Source organism: Oryctolagus cuniculus, chromosome 15 (assembly GCF_051225735.1).
Source record: "Oryctolagus cuniculus isolate XC-2025 breed Fujian yellow rabbit chromosome 15, ASM5122573v1, whole genome shotgun sequence".
In the NCBI taxonomy this organism is placed as follows: domain Eukaryota; kingdom Metazoa; phylum Chordata; class Mammalia; order Lagomorpha; family Leporidae; genus Oryctolagus; species Oryctolagus cuniculus.
Window position 1 is genome coordinate 60923186 of NC_142881.1, and position 11640 is coordinate 60934825.

Consider the following 11640-nt stretch of genomic DNA (forward strand, 5'->3'; position numbering starts at 1 on the left):
TGATGAAGGTGGTGATGGTGGCAGTGGCCAAATCTCCTGTTTCCGGAGCCAAGCAGCCTTGTACTAAGCACTCCACTCAGCAGGTGCTACCATACACCCCGCATTCTCCTTCTCTGTTCTGAATCTTAGAAAAAGGACGGCATCCCCCCAGTTGCCCAAGCCTGAAACCTGGGGTCCTACTTGCCTCTCCCCGCTCCCTCTGTCCACACCATGGCTTCCTCTGTCCTTTCTCTACCCCAAACCTTAACCCATCCATCGCTCCCTGTGCTCCCCCTGCTCTCCCCGTTCCGTTTTCCTCATGCCCTGATGCCGGCTCGTGGCTCCTGACCCTCCAGGCATGAGGGACTCACTGGAGAACCTTTGGCCACCCCAGAGGCCCACGTCATACCCCAGACCCACCAAGGCGGGATGCCGGGCATGGGAGCCAGCGCCAGGACCTTTCACAGATCTCCAGGTGGCTCCAGTTTGTGGCCAGGCTTGGGCATCCCTGTGCCTGGGCAACTCCCACTGCTCTGGGGGCCTCTGATTAGCAGTGCTGCCTTCCCTGGAATGCGCAGGGCCAATCAGCTGCTCCCCCACACCCACGCTTTCCACGCCCACTGTGAAGGCCTCTGCAGAGAGAGAGAGAGAGAGAGAGAGAGAGAGATGCCTGTGCTCCCTCGGTGCCTGGGTTTGGGAGTGTGCGTGGAGTGAGTCTGCTCAGTAGCAGGAGAGGGACCTCTGTGATTCTGAATAACTGACTCCTGCCCGGGACTGTGGGAGTGCAGGTCGTCTCCGTGGTGTCCATGCACAGAGACACAGCTTCTCGTCCCTGGTGCTGTTTGCTGCTAGGATTCCCCAGAAGCGGTCAGCCCCAGCACCCCAGGGCTATGGAAAATGCCTCAGATGCAGATGGTTTAAGGAAAGCCAGAACACAGCAGTTCTGAACCAGGAAGTGAAAGCCAGGCGCAGGTGAACTGAGTTAATCCGCGAGTGTCTGCAGCCGGGGTCCTGCTCGTGCTGCAGTGGGGGGAGTGGGGGGGCGCCTGGTGTGTCCCTGGCCCTTCCTGTGCTCCTGTAGACAGACAGACCCAGACTTGGAGTCGCCAGAGAACCCAGAGGAAGCCGCACAGCCTGGGCCGGCTGTGCCGCTGTCCCTGTGGGGTGGGAGAAGGCCCGCAGCCACTGTCCCTTCACAGTGCAGATTTTTTTTTTGACAGGAAGAGTGGATAGTGAGAGAGAGAGACAGAGAGAAAGGTCTTCCTTTTGCCGTTGGTTCACCCTCCAATGGCCGCCATGGCTGGCGTGCTGCGGCCGGCGCACCGCGCTGATCTGAAGCCAGGAGCCAGGTGCTTCTCCTGGTCTCCCATGGGGTGCAGGGCCCAAGCACCTGGGCCATCCTCCACTGCACTCCCGGGCCACAGCAGAGAGCTGGCCTGGAAGAGGGGCAGCCGGGACAGAATCCGACGCCCCGACCGGGACTAGAACCCCGGTGTGCCGGTGCCGAAAGGCAGAGGATTAGCCTAGTGAGCCACGGCGCCGGCCCACGGTGCAGATTTTTAATTTATTGCTTATCAAAGTAATAAGCTTATATAGTGTACGGAGACAAATAATGCCATCATGATAGCAGCAGTGCTGTAATAATACTTCCTTAATCCTCGTTCCTGTTCCCCAGGGGCAGCTGATTTCACTTCTTGTAGCCCTTTTTCTGGAACTCACATCCATTTTTTTTAAAGATTTATTTATTTGAAAGAGTTTACAGAGAGAGAGAGAGAGAGAGAGAGAGAGAGGTCTTCCATCTGCTGGTTCATCTCCAAATGGCCACAATGCTTGGGTCTGGGCAAGGCTGAAGTCAGGATCCTGGAACTCCATCCGAGTCTCCCGCATTGGTGACAGGGACCCAAGCGCTTGGGCCATCTTCTGCTGCCTTCCCAGCTGCTTTAGCAGGGAGCTGGGTCAGAAGTGGAGCAGCCAGGACTTGAACTGGTGCTCATATGGGACGCTGGCATTGTAGGCGACGCTTAACCTGCTCAGCCACAACACTGGCCCCTAATTTCTTAAATTTAATGAAGTCATGCATTTTCAATGTTCTGTCTTAAATAAAGTAGAATTGAAGACCGTCATGTCTGCTTTGAGTGTGGTTTCCCTGTAGCTCACGGGTTTTAGGTGCATTCTTTATGTCACTGTGTTCTAGAAATCTTTAACCGCAGTTTTCTCATTGAACAAGAATGTTTCATAATTTTCTAATAGTTGAGAGAATTTGCTGGTCAAGTTGTTTCTTGTTGATTCCTAGTTTTATTGGCTTATGATCAGCATATATTTCTTGTGAAATCCCTGCTTTTTAGAATTTGTTAAAGGTTCCATTATGGTCAAGTACATGACTAATTTTGGTAAACTTTCCACAGACAAATGAAAAGGATCTATAATCTATATTTGTGGTGTTAAAAATTATAAAATATCTATTAAACTAGACCTATTGATTTTATTACTCCATTCTCTATGATTACTATTTGTTTGATCTCTTAACTTTTGAAACAAGTATATAAAAAAATCCAACTGTGTTTTCTTAAATTTGTCTGTAGGTATGGGATTATGGGATTTTTACCTTGTGTGTCTGGCTGCTCTGTTATTTGGTGCCTAAAGATGCATGGTTTTTCCGTAGATGTTAAAGTTATATAATATACTTTTTCCTGTTTTATGCTTTTAATCTTATATGTCACATTGATATGAATGTTGCAATTCTGATTTCTTCTTCTTTTTTTTTTTTTTTTTTTGCATTTGCCTGGTATCTCTTTGCCCCTTTTTATTTTCAAATTTTTCTTTTTCTGTTTCACATCAGCAACATACAGCTAGATCTTTTTTCCTTAAATTTTCTTTTTTTTAAAGATTTATTTACTTGAAAGTCAGAGTTACACAGAAAGAAGGAGAGGCAGAGAGAGAGAGAGAGAGAGGTCTTCCATTCGCTGGTTCACTCCCCAATTGGACACAATGGCCAGAGCTGTGCCAATCCGAAGACAGAAGCCAGGAGCTTCTCCCAGGTCTCCCATGTGGGTGCAGGGGCCCAAAGACTTGGGCCATCCTCTACTGCTTTCCCAGGCCACAGCAGAGAGCTGGATTGGAAGTGGAGCAGATGGGTCTCCAACCAGCGCCCATACAGGATGCCGGCACTGCAGGCGGTGGCTTTACCTGCTATGCCACAGCGCCTATCTTTTTAAGGCAACTGACAATTGATAAGAGCATGAACCCATTCACATTAAATGTTGTAACTGAAATACTTTTATTTCTTTCATCATATTTTACATTTACACTTTATTCTGTGCAATATGTTTCTTTTTCATCTCTCACTTTCCTTTTGGTTTTTGGCCAAATTCTAGAATACATGCTGTAGAGTTTTTTATCACTGCAATTAATTAAAACTTTAGTTCTCTACTAATACATAAAAATCATGAAATAGAGATTTTCCTCCACTAGGACATTTTACTTTCTGTCTTTGGCAAGATAGATACAGCTTTTGGAAAGTTTGCACCTTTCTCTTTTCTTCTCCATTTAAGGTCCTGAGTTTTGCTGAGATCATTTAACTCCTTTAGTCCTGGGCTATTGTTATGTTTTAAAAGTTTTATTTATTTGAGAAACAAAAAGAGGAGCAGAAAGAGATAGGGAGAGAGCTTCCATCTGCTGGTTCACTCCCTGTGTCTTCAACCATGAGGGCTGGGCTGGGACAGGAGGTAGGAGGAGAGAACTCGACACAGGTCTCCCACACTGGCGGCAGGAACCCAACTACTTAAGCCATCACCTCTGCCTGCCAAGGCCTGCATGAGCAGGAAGATGGGGTCACAGGCCCAGGAGCGCCCAGGTACTCTGGTGTGGGTTGCAGGTGCTCAGCCAGCGACTTAACAGCTGGACCAAATGTCCACCCCCATGGGCTATCTGTAACTGTGCATCTCTTGTTCTGAGAGTTCTCGTTTAAACGCACGCGCGCGCGCGCACACACACACACACACACACCATGCCCCATCATATTACCACCGTCTATTTAGTTTTTTAAAAAAATAAATTTTGTGGGACTGGCTTTGTGGCACAAAAGGTAAAGCTGTCGCCTGAGTGTCGTCATCCCACATGGGCGTTGGTTTGAGTCCCGGCTGCTCCACTTCTGATCCAGCTCCCTGCTAATGCACCTGGGAAAGCACCGGAAGCTTCCCCAAGTGCTTGGACCCCTGCACCCACGTGGGAGACCCAGAATGAAACTCCTGGCTCCTAGCTTCATCCTGGCCAAACCCTAGCTGTTGCAGCCATTTGGGGGAGTGAACCAGTGAATGGAAGATTCTCTCTCTCTCTCTCTCTCACTCTCACTCTGTCTCTCCCTTTCTCTCTGTGTAACTCTTTCAAATAAATAAATAAATCATTAAAAATAAAATAAAAATAAATTTAGGTAGGCATTTGGAGCAGCAGTTAAGATGTTGCTTTGAACACCTGCATCCCATATCAGAGTACCTGGGTTTGAGTCCTGGTGCCACCCCTGATTCCAGCTCCCTGTCAAAGTGCACCCTGAGAGGTGATGATGGAAGTACTTGGGAACCTGCCACCTGTGGGGCACCTGGCTTCATCCTGGCCTCGCCCTGGCCATGGTGGGAAGTGAGCCAGCAGATGGAGGCTCTCTCTGTCTGCCTCTGTCTTTCTCACTCTGCCTTTCAAAGAAAATGCAAATAAATTTAAAACATTTAAAAAACAAATTCTGTATATGTAAGGCATACAACAAGAGCTAGGGGTTACACATGCAGGATACGGACGTTACTATAGAGAGTAAATGAACAACATATCCATTCTTGTGGAATCCCAGGACTTGAATTCCACATACACAGCCTTGTTACCTGTGATCTTCTCATGGAACTTGAGGTCTCTGCTGCTGTGTCCTCTGACCCACACCCTTGCACAACCCACCCCCCCACCCCGCCCCTGGGAACCACTCTTGCCCTCCGTCTGTATATTTGAATTTTTATGAAAAGGATTCCACAGACTGGCTAACTGAGCTCATGGAATGCTTTTCTCTCTGACTACTGAGTGCAGTGTCCTCCAGGCACCTCCACGCTGTAGCAGATGGCCAGGTCTTGTTCTTAGTAGCGCTGAAAACATTGGGTTGTATGTACGTGCAATGTCTATCCTCTCACCCGGAGCCGAGCGACACCTAGGTTGTTTCCGTAGCTTGGCTGTTGCGAATAGGGCTGACATGACCACAGAGTGCAGGTATCTTTCATTCCCTTTGGGTATATATGCCCAGAAGGATCGCTGGGTCCTGTGATAGCATCCATTCAGCTGTATCTATTTCACAACTGTTTTCTCTTTCTCCCGCCCCCGCCCCCAGATGTCTGCTCTGATTCATATGGCCCCGTGGGTGTCGGTGTCTGATGCAATGGTTAGGATGCCACTAGCGATGCCCACATCCCGTGTTGAGAGCCCCGTGTTAAGTCCCGGCTCTGAGCCCAGGGCCAGCTTCCTGCTAATGTGTACCTTGGGCAGCAGGAGGTGATGGCTCTAGTAGTTGGGTCCCTGTCACCCTCGTGCTCCCACATGGAATTCCTGGCTTCAGCCTGGTCCAGCCCCAGGTGTTGCAGGCATTTAGGGAGTGAAGCAGGGGATGAAAGATCTCTCTGTGGGTCTCCGCCTTTCAGATAAGGAAAGATTTAACAAGGGCACTAGTCTTAATCTGTGCTTTAAGGATAAATACATTTCCATGTGGTTAGAGTACTTCTGGCACATATATGCATGGTAGGTGTACGCGTTTTATTCTGAAAACCATTTTCCTTTATCTGTCAGGTGCATGCTATCTTGGCAAAGAGTCTTAGGTCATGGTTTTCCCCTCTCTGTGATGTCTCTGTCTTCCTGATTGAAGAGTTCAAAATGAAAAATCAAATGCTTATTTGATGCTCTTTTATTTAAGAGAACTTTTATCCCCACTGGAATATTGTAGATTTTTCTCTTTCTTGACAGATCAGGAATTTACAACTTTCCGCCATGGCCATTAGTGCCTGGAGCTCAATGAGTCCTTTCAATTTGAAAGCTCCAAGTTGTCCTTCCCCACAGGAACTTGGCTTCTCTCGGTTCTCTAATGATCACTTCTCAGGTCTGTGAGGAGTGCGTCAGGCACCAGCAGCAGAAAATGCAAGGGAAGAATGCGGCTCGGTGCTGGTCTCCCTTACTTAGCGAGAAGCCCAGAGCCAGGCAATTGCTGGCTTTGGCTCATTGTTCAGCAATGACAGGGTTTGGGCTGGCATCTCTTCGACTCTGTTGGCCTCTTACTTGTGGTCACAGGTTGGCTGCTGCTGCTCCAGACATCATGTTCGTATTTAAGGTAAGAAGAAAGGAGGAACATGTGTTGCACCAATATCATGTGTATTTCATATCAGGAAAAAATCTTTCTGGAAGCTTCTATCTCCTTGGACAGAACTGTGTCATACAGAAGGGAAGCTGGTAATGAGTGCATCTCACTCTTCCAGCTTCCGCTGTGGGGTCAGAGAAGGGAGGAAGCGGTGGGGAAGGGGTGGGTTAGCCAACAGCTTCTGCTGCACCTCTTCACGGTGGATCTGACCTCCACACCGCCCAGCCTTCCCTGTGGCTGCCTCTTTTGTGCTTTCGCTGTGTGTTGACACAACTCACATTTCCTTCCCGGCTGTTGACTCCATTCTGGACTTTCACTGGCCTCTGGTGAAGTGTTGTATTTGTAAGTCACGTTCTTTGCAAAATTTATTTTCATTTTATTTAAAAGACACAGAGAGGGAGACGGAGACACAGACCCAAAGGGATCGTCCGTCTGTTGGTTCGCTCCCTCGGATGCCTGCAATGGCCCAGGCTGGGCCAGGCTGAAGCTGGGAGTCTGGAACTCCATCCAGTTCTCTACATGGATGGCAGGGGTCCACCTACTTTTCACCTGCTGCCTCCCAGATGCACATCAGCAGGAAGCTGGATTGGAAGCAGAGCCAGGACTGGAAGCAGGCGCTCTGCCATGGTCTGTGAGTGCCCCAAGCAGAGTCTTCGCTGCTATGCCAGTGCCTGCCTCTGCAAGTCATGGGTTTCAGGCTCCAAGAACTTTTTTTGCATGCATCTTAACTACCACTTCCCAAGAATTCCTATAGCCTTTTATTTTTTAAAAAAGATTTATTTATTTGAGAGAAGAGACACGCGTGTGTGTGCGTACACACACACACAGGTCTTCCATCTGTTGGTTCACTTCCCAAATGGCTACAACTGTCAGGTCTGAGGCTGAAGGCAGGAGCCAGGAACTCCATCAGGGTCTCCCACATGGATGGCAGGGGCCCAAGTACGTGGGCCATTCTCTGCAGGAAGCTGGATTGGAAGTGGAGCAGCTGGGACTTTAACTGGCACTTCAATATGAGATGCAGGCTTTGCAAGCATGGCTTACCCCACTGGGTCACAATGCCATCCCCCATAACTTTTATTCCCCTCTTTTCCTTTTTTAAAAATATTTATTATTTGAGAGGGAGAGTTAGAGAGAGAGAGAGAGAGAGAGAGGAAGAGATAGTGAGATCTTCCATTGGCTGGTTCATTCCCCAAATGCCCTCAGTGGCCAGAGCTGGGCCAATCCGAAGCCAGGAGCAAGGAGCTTCTTCTGGGTCTCCCATTTGGGTGCAGGGGATCAAGCACTTGGGCCATCTTCTGCTTTCCCAGGAGCATTAGCAGGAAGCTGAATCAGAAGTGGAACAGTGGGGACTTGAACCTGCACCTGTATGGGATGCAGGCACTGCAGGCGGCGGCTTTACCTGCTATGCCACAGTGATGGCCCCTGGTTTCATTTTTGAAAAAACTTTATTTGAAAGGCAGAGTTACAGACAGGGTGGGGAGTGGGGAGAGAGAGAGAAAAAAATCTTTCATCTGGTTCACTTCCCAAATGGCCACAGTGGCTGGGGCTGAGCCAGTCCAAAGTTAGGAGCCAAGAATTCCATCTGGGTCTCCCCCGTAGGTGCAAGCAAGAACTTGGGTCATCATCCCACTCCTCAGATACACGAGCAGGAACCTGGATTGGAAGTGGTGCCAACTGGGACTCGAATGGGCCCTCATATGGGATGCTGGCACTGCAGGTGGCGGCTTAATCCACGGTGGCTTCATCCACTGTGCCACAGTGCCAGCCCCTGTTTCAAACAGTGGACTGTGACTAGCATTGAACAAAAGGGATCCTATAGGAAATCAAAGAATGCACAAAATGAATGCATTTGTTCTCTGTGGCTTTTTACTCAGTTGCTTGTATGCACGCTGGGCTGTGGAATACTAGTATAATGCATTCCTGGGTAATGTTAAACATGGATGAGCAGCACTAAATTAAAGGGTTTCTGGGACAGCGGATTTGACTTCGCAAGAGAGCAAATGGAAGGCCGGGTCCCTTACCGCAAGGATTGCATGGCTCCCTCTATCCCCAGCTGGCTTTCATCAGCAGGCAGCCCAGGGCACTTCTGCTGCACCAGTGTGACTGCTAAACAGGAGGCTAAGCTGTGGCTCACCGGACTCTTTCCCTAGCCCTCCAGGAAATCCACAGTAGCCCGGTCTCCTGCAGCTGTCGGGAAAGGCTCAGGGCTATTGCTCAGACAGAGTGAGGAAACATTGCTGGGAAACATTGCTGGTGTCGGAGACAGAGGCGGAAGAGGAGAAGAGGGGGAGGGGAAGGAGAGGGAGGAGGAGGGGGAGGGAGAAGAGGAGGAGGGGGAGGGAGGGGCGGAGGGAAGAGTTTCAGTGCACACCTGCTTGGAACAGGAAATGCTTTGCTATTGGAGGGCCTTGTGTTTTCTCAGAACAGGGTGGAGAGGGGTGGGATATGCAAGAAAGTAGGTGCTGCACTGAGATGAGCTCAGGAACAGGAAACAGGAAGTGCAAATGTGCTGGGGGAAAGCACAGGAAGTAGACAGGAGCCAGGGGCTGGGAGCAGAGGACAGAGGACTGACGGAGCGTGCATCAGATGCCCGGAGACTGGACTGGGAGCCTGGGGGGACGACAGACCTCTGCTGTCTGAGGTGCGGCTGAGGGGATGGCAGGCTGCGACACACTTATTTCATGTGCCTGGCACCCTACCAGGCACCCAGACCACGCAGTAGGATCCGGCAACCCAGTGGAGAAGGAGACGCCATCCAAGCAACCTAGGAGTAGCCAGGGCGCCACGGTGAGCCGTGATGTCACCTGCAGGGGCTGTGGCCCACGCTGGGTGTGGTACCTTCCCCGGCACAGAGCAGCTTTCTGAGGGCAGAACCCTCCATCCTTCCCCATGCCCACCTGCCCCGATAGCTACAGGAGCAAGCCCAGACCCCACTTCTGTGTTCCCCACTCCCCTACCCTAGCACCTGCAATGGTTTGTCCCCTAGAGTTCGTGTATTGGTGACTGAACCCTCACATCTATATTCACAGTGTTTGGAGGTGGAGCCATTGGGAGGTCATTAGGGTTAGATGGGGGCCCCAGGATATTACTGGGTGTATGAGAAGAGACTGGAGCTGGCGGCTTGCTCTGTCTTGCCGTGTGATGCTGTCTGCCATGCTGGGGTGCAGCACAAGGCCCTCACCAGGAGCTGGCACCACACTCCTGGACTTCCCAGATGCCAGAATCATGAGCCAGACAAACTTCCATTCTTTGCAAATTAGCTGGTCAAGAGTATCCTATGACAGCAACAGAGAGTAGACTAAGACAACATCCTTAGATGGCCCTGGGAACCCAGCCGGCTCCCCTGTGGCTCAGCTGCCCTCCCCTGGCAGCACCCTGAGTGACAGGTGGCACGGCCCAGACAGCCGGCCCCTCACAGTGTGAGTCACAGGGCCTGGCCCCACATCCCAGCAGCTGGTGCTCCCAGGCAGCCTTTCCGGAATGCCCGCAGCCTGCTGGAGCACTGAGACCCTGCCGCTTTCAAAGCTGTGAGAGCACCCGGAGCCCCGCCAGCCAGGTGCACCCCTGTCCTGTGGGCATAAGAGGGGAAAACGGTATTTTCTCAGGCTGTTGACCCACAATGTTGGCCACTTATGAGAACATATTGCGGGGCAGCACTGTGGCACAGTGGGTTAAAGCTCTGGTCTGCAGTGCCAGCATCCCATATGGGCCCAGTTTGAATCCTGGCTGCTCTACTTCTGATCCAGCTCTCTGCTATGGCTTGGGACAGCAGTGGAGGATGGCCCAAGGGCTTGGGCCCCTGCACCTGTGTGGGAGACCTGGAAGAAGCTCCTGGCTCCTGGCTTCAGATCAGCTCAGCTCTGACTGTTGCAGCCATTTGGGAAGTGAACCAGTAGATGGAAGACCTCTCTTTGGCTCTACCTCTCTCTGTAACTCTTTCAAATAAATAAAATCTTAAAAAAAAAAAAAAAAAAAAAAAAAAAAAGAACCTACTGCTCCACTTGAAAACATGCAAAGGACAGAAACAGCAAACTGACGAAACTACAAAGGGCCGATCAACATGCCACATATATTTGCTCAACCTCACTCGTCACAGGGGAAGGAAAGTGAAAGAGAATGTGTTTGTGTTTAAAACATTTTATTGTGCAATATGGCGCGTATGTCCAACCTACAAATGCGCAACCATTAGCGGGGGCCGCCCCGCTGTCAGCGTGAGCTTCTCTGTCATTCACGTGGGGGCGCACACCTAGGAGGGGGAGATCATCTTGCCTCCGGCACTCCTCCACTCCCCACCGTCTTCAGTCCTGGTCCCTTGGTGATGGTGAAGCAGCCTAACCACTCTCTGTTTTCTCCTTTTTTCATAGTAAATAAAAATTTTGTGAAGATTTACTTATTTGAAAGGCAGAGTGACCCAGAGGGAGAGGCAGAGAGAGAGAGAGAGAGAGAGAGAGAGAGAGATATCTTCCATCTGCTGGTTTTCTCCCGATGGCTACAATTTCCAGGGCTGGGCCAGGCTGAAGGCAGGAACCTGGAACTCCATCTGGGTCTCCCATGTGTGTGGCAGGGCCCAAGCACTTTGGCCATCTTCCACTGTTTTCCAGGTGCATCAGCAGGGATCTGGATCAGAGGCAGGGCAGCCGGGGTCGGCGTTGTGGCACACGGATTAAGCCACGGCCTGTGACACCAGCACCCCATAGGAGCGCAGGTTGGAGCTGTGCTCCATGGGTCACTGGTCAGGTGCAGCCTTGCAGCAGGGTCAGCAGGGAACCGTAGGAGGGAGGGCCTGAGCTGACCACCACAGGAGGAAAGCATCTGTGTAACTGCCCAGGGCCTCCTCCAGGACTGGAGGGGCCTCTTTGGCAGGTGATTTTGTCCTGACTGCCCAAAGGAGGCAGAAACCCCCTGGGACTTCGAAGGTCCAGACCTGTCCTGGGGCGGGGGCTGTGGGAAGGGATGCACAGCAGACCAGGGCAGGAAGGAGGCCCGAGGATAGATGGAGAAATGCCTGGGGCTGTTGGCCTTCTGCCGCCAAGCAGCCAGGGCAGTGGTGCAGTCGGGAGAGGGGGCCAGAGGAGCAAGGGTTTCCCCAGGCAGCTCTTCAGGGATTCCCAGAACGGATGTGCTGGATCTGGGCCCCTGTTTGCATTTCCTTGGAAGTTTTTCCCCTGAGTCCCCTTGGGCCCAGTCACCCAGGTGTGCTCTTAGACGGTCACAGAGAAAGTTGTTTAATTCTGCAATGGCAGGCACAACACATGATCAGTGTTCTCTATAGTTTTACACTTTTTTTT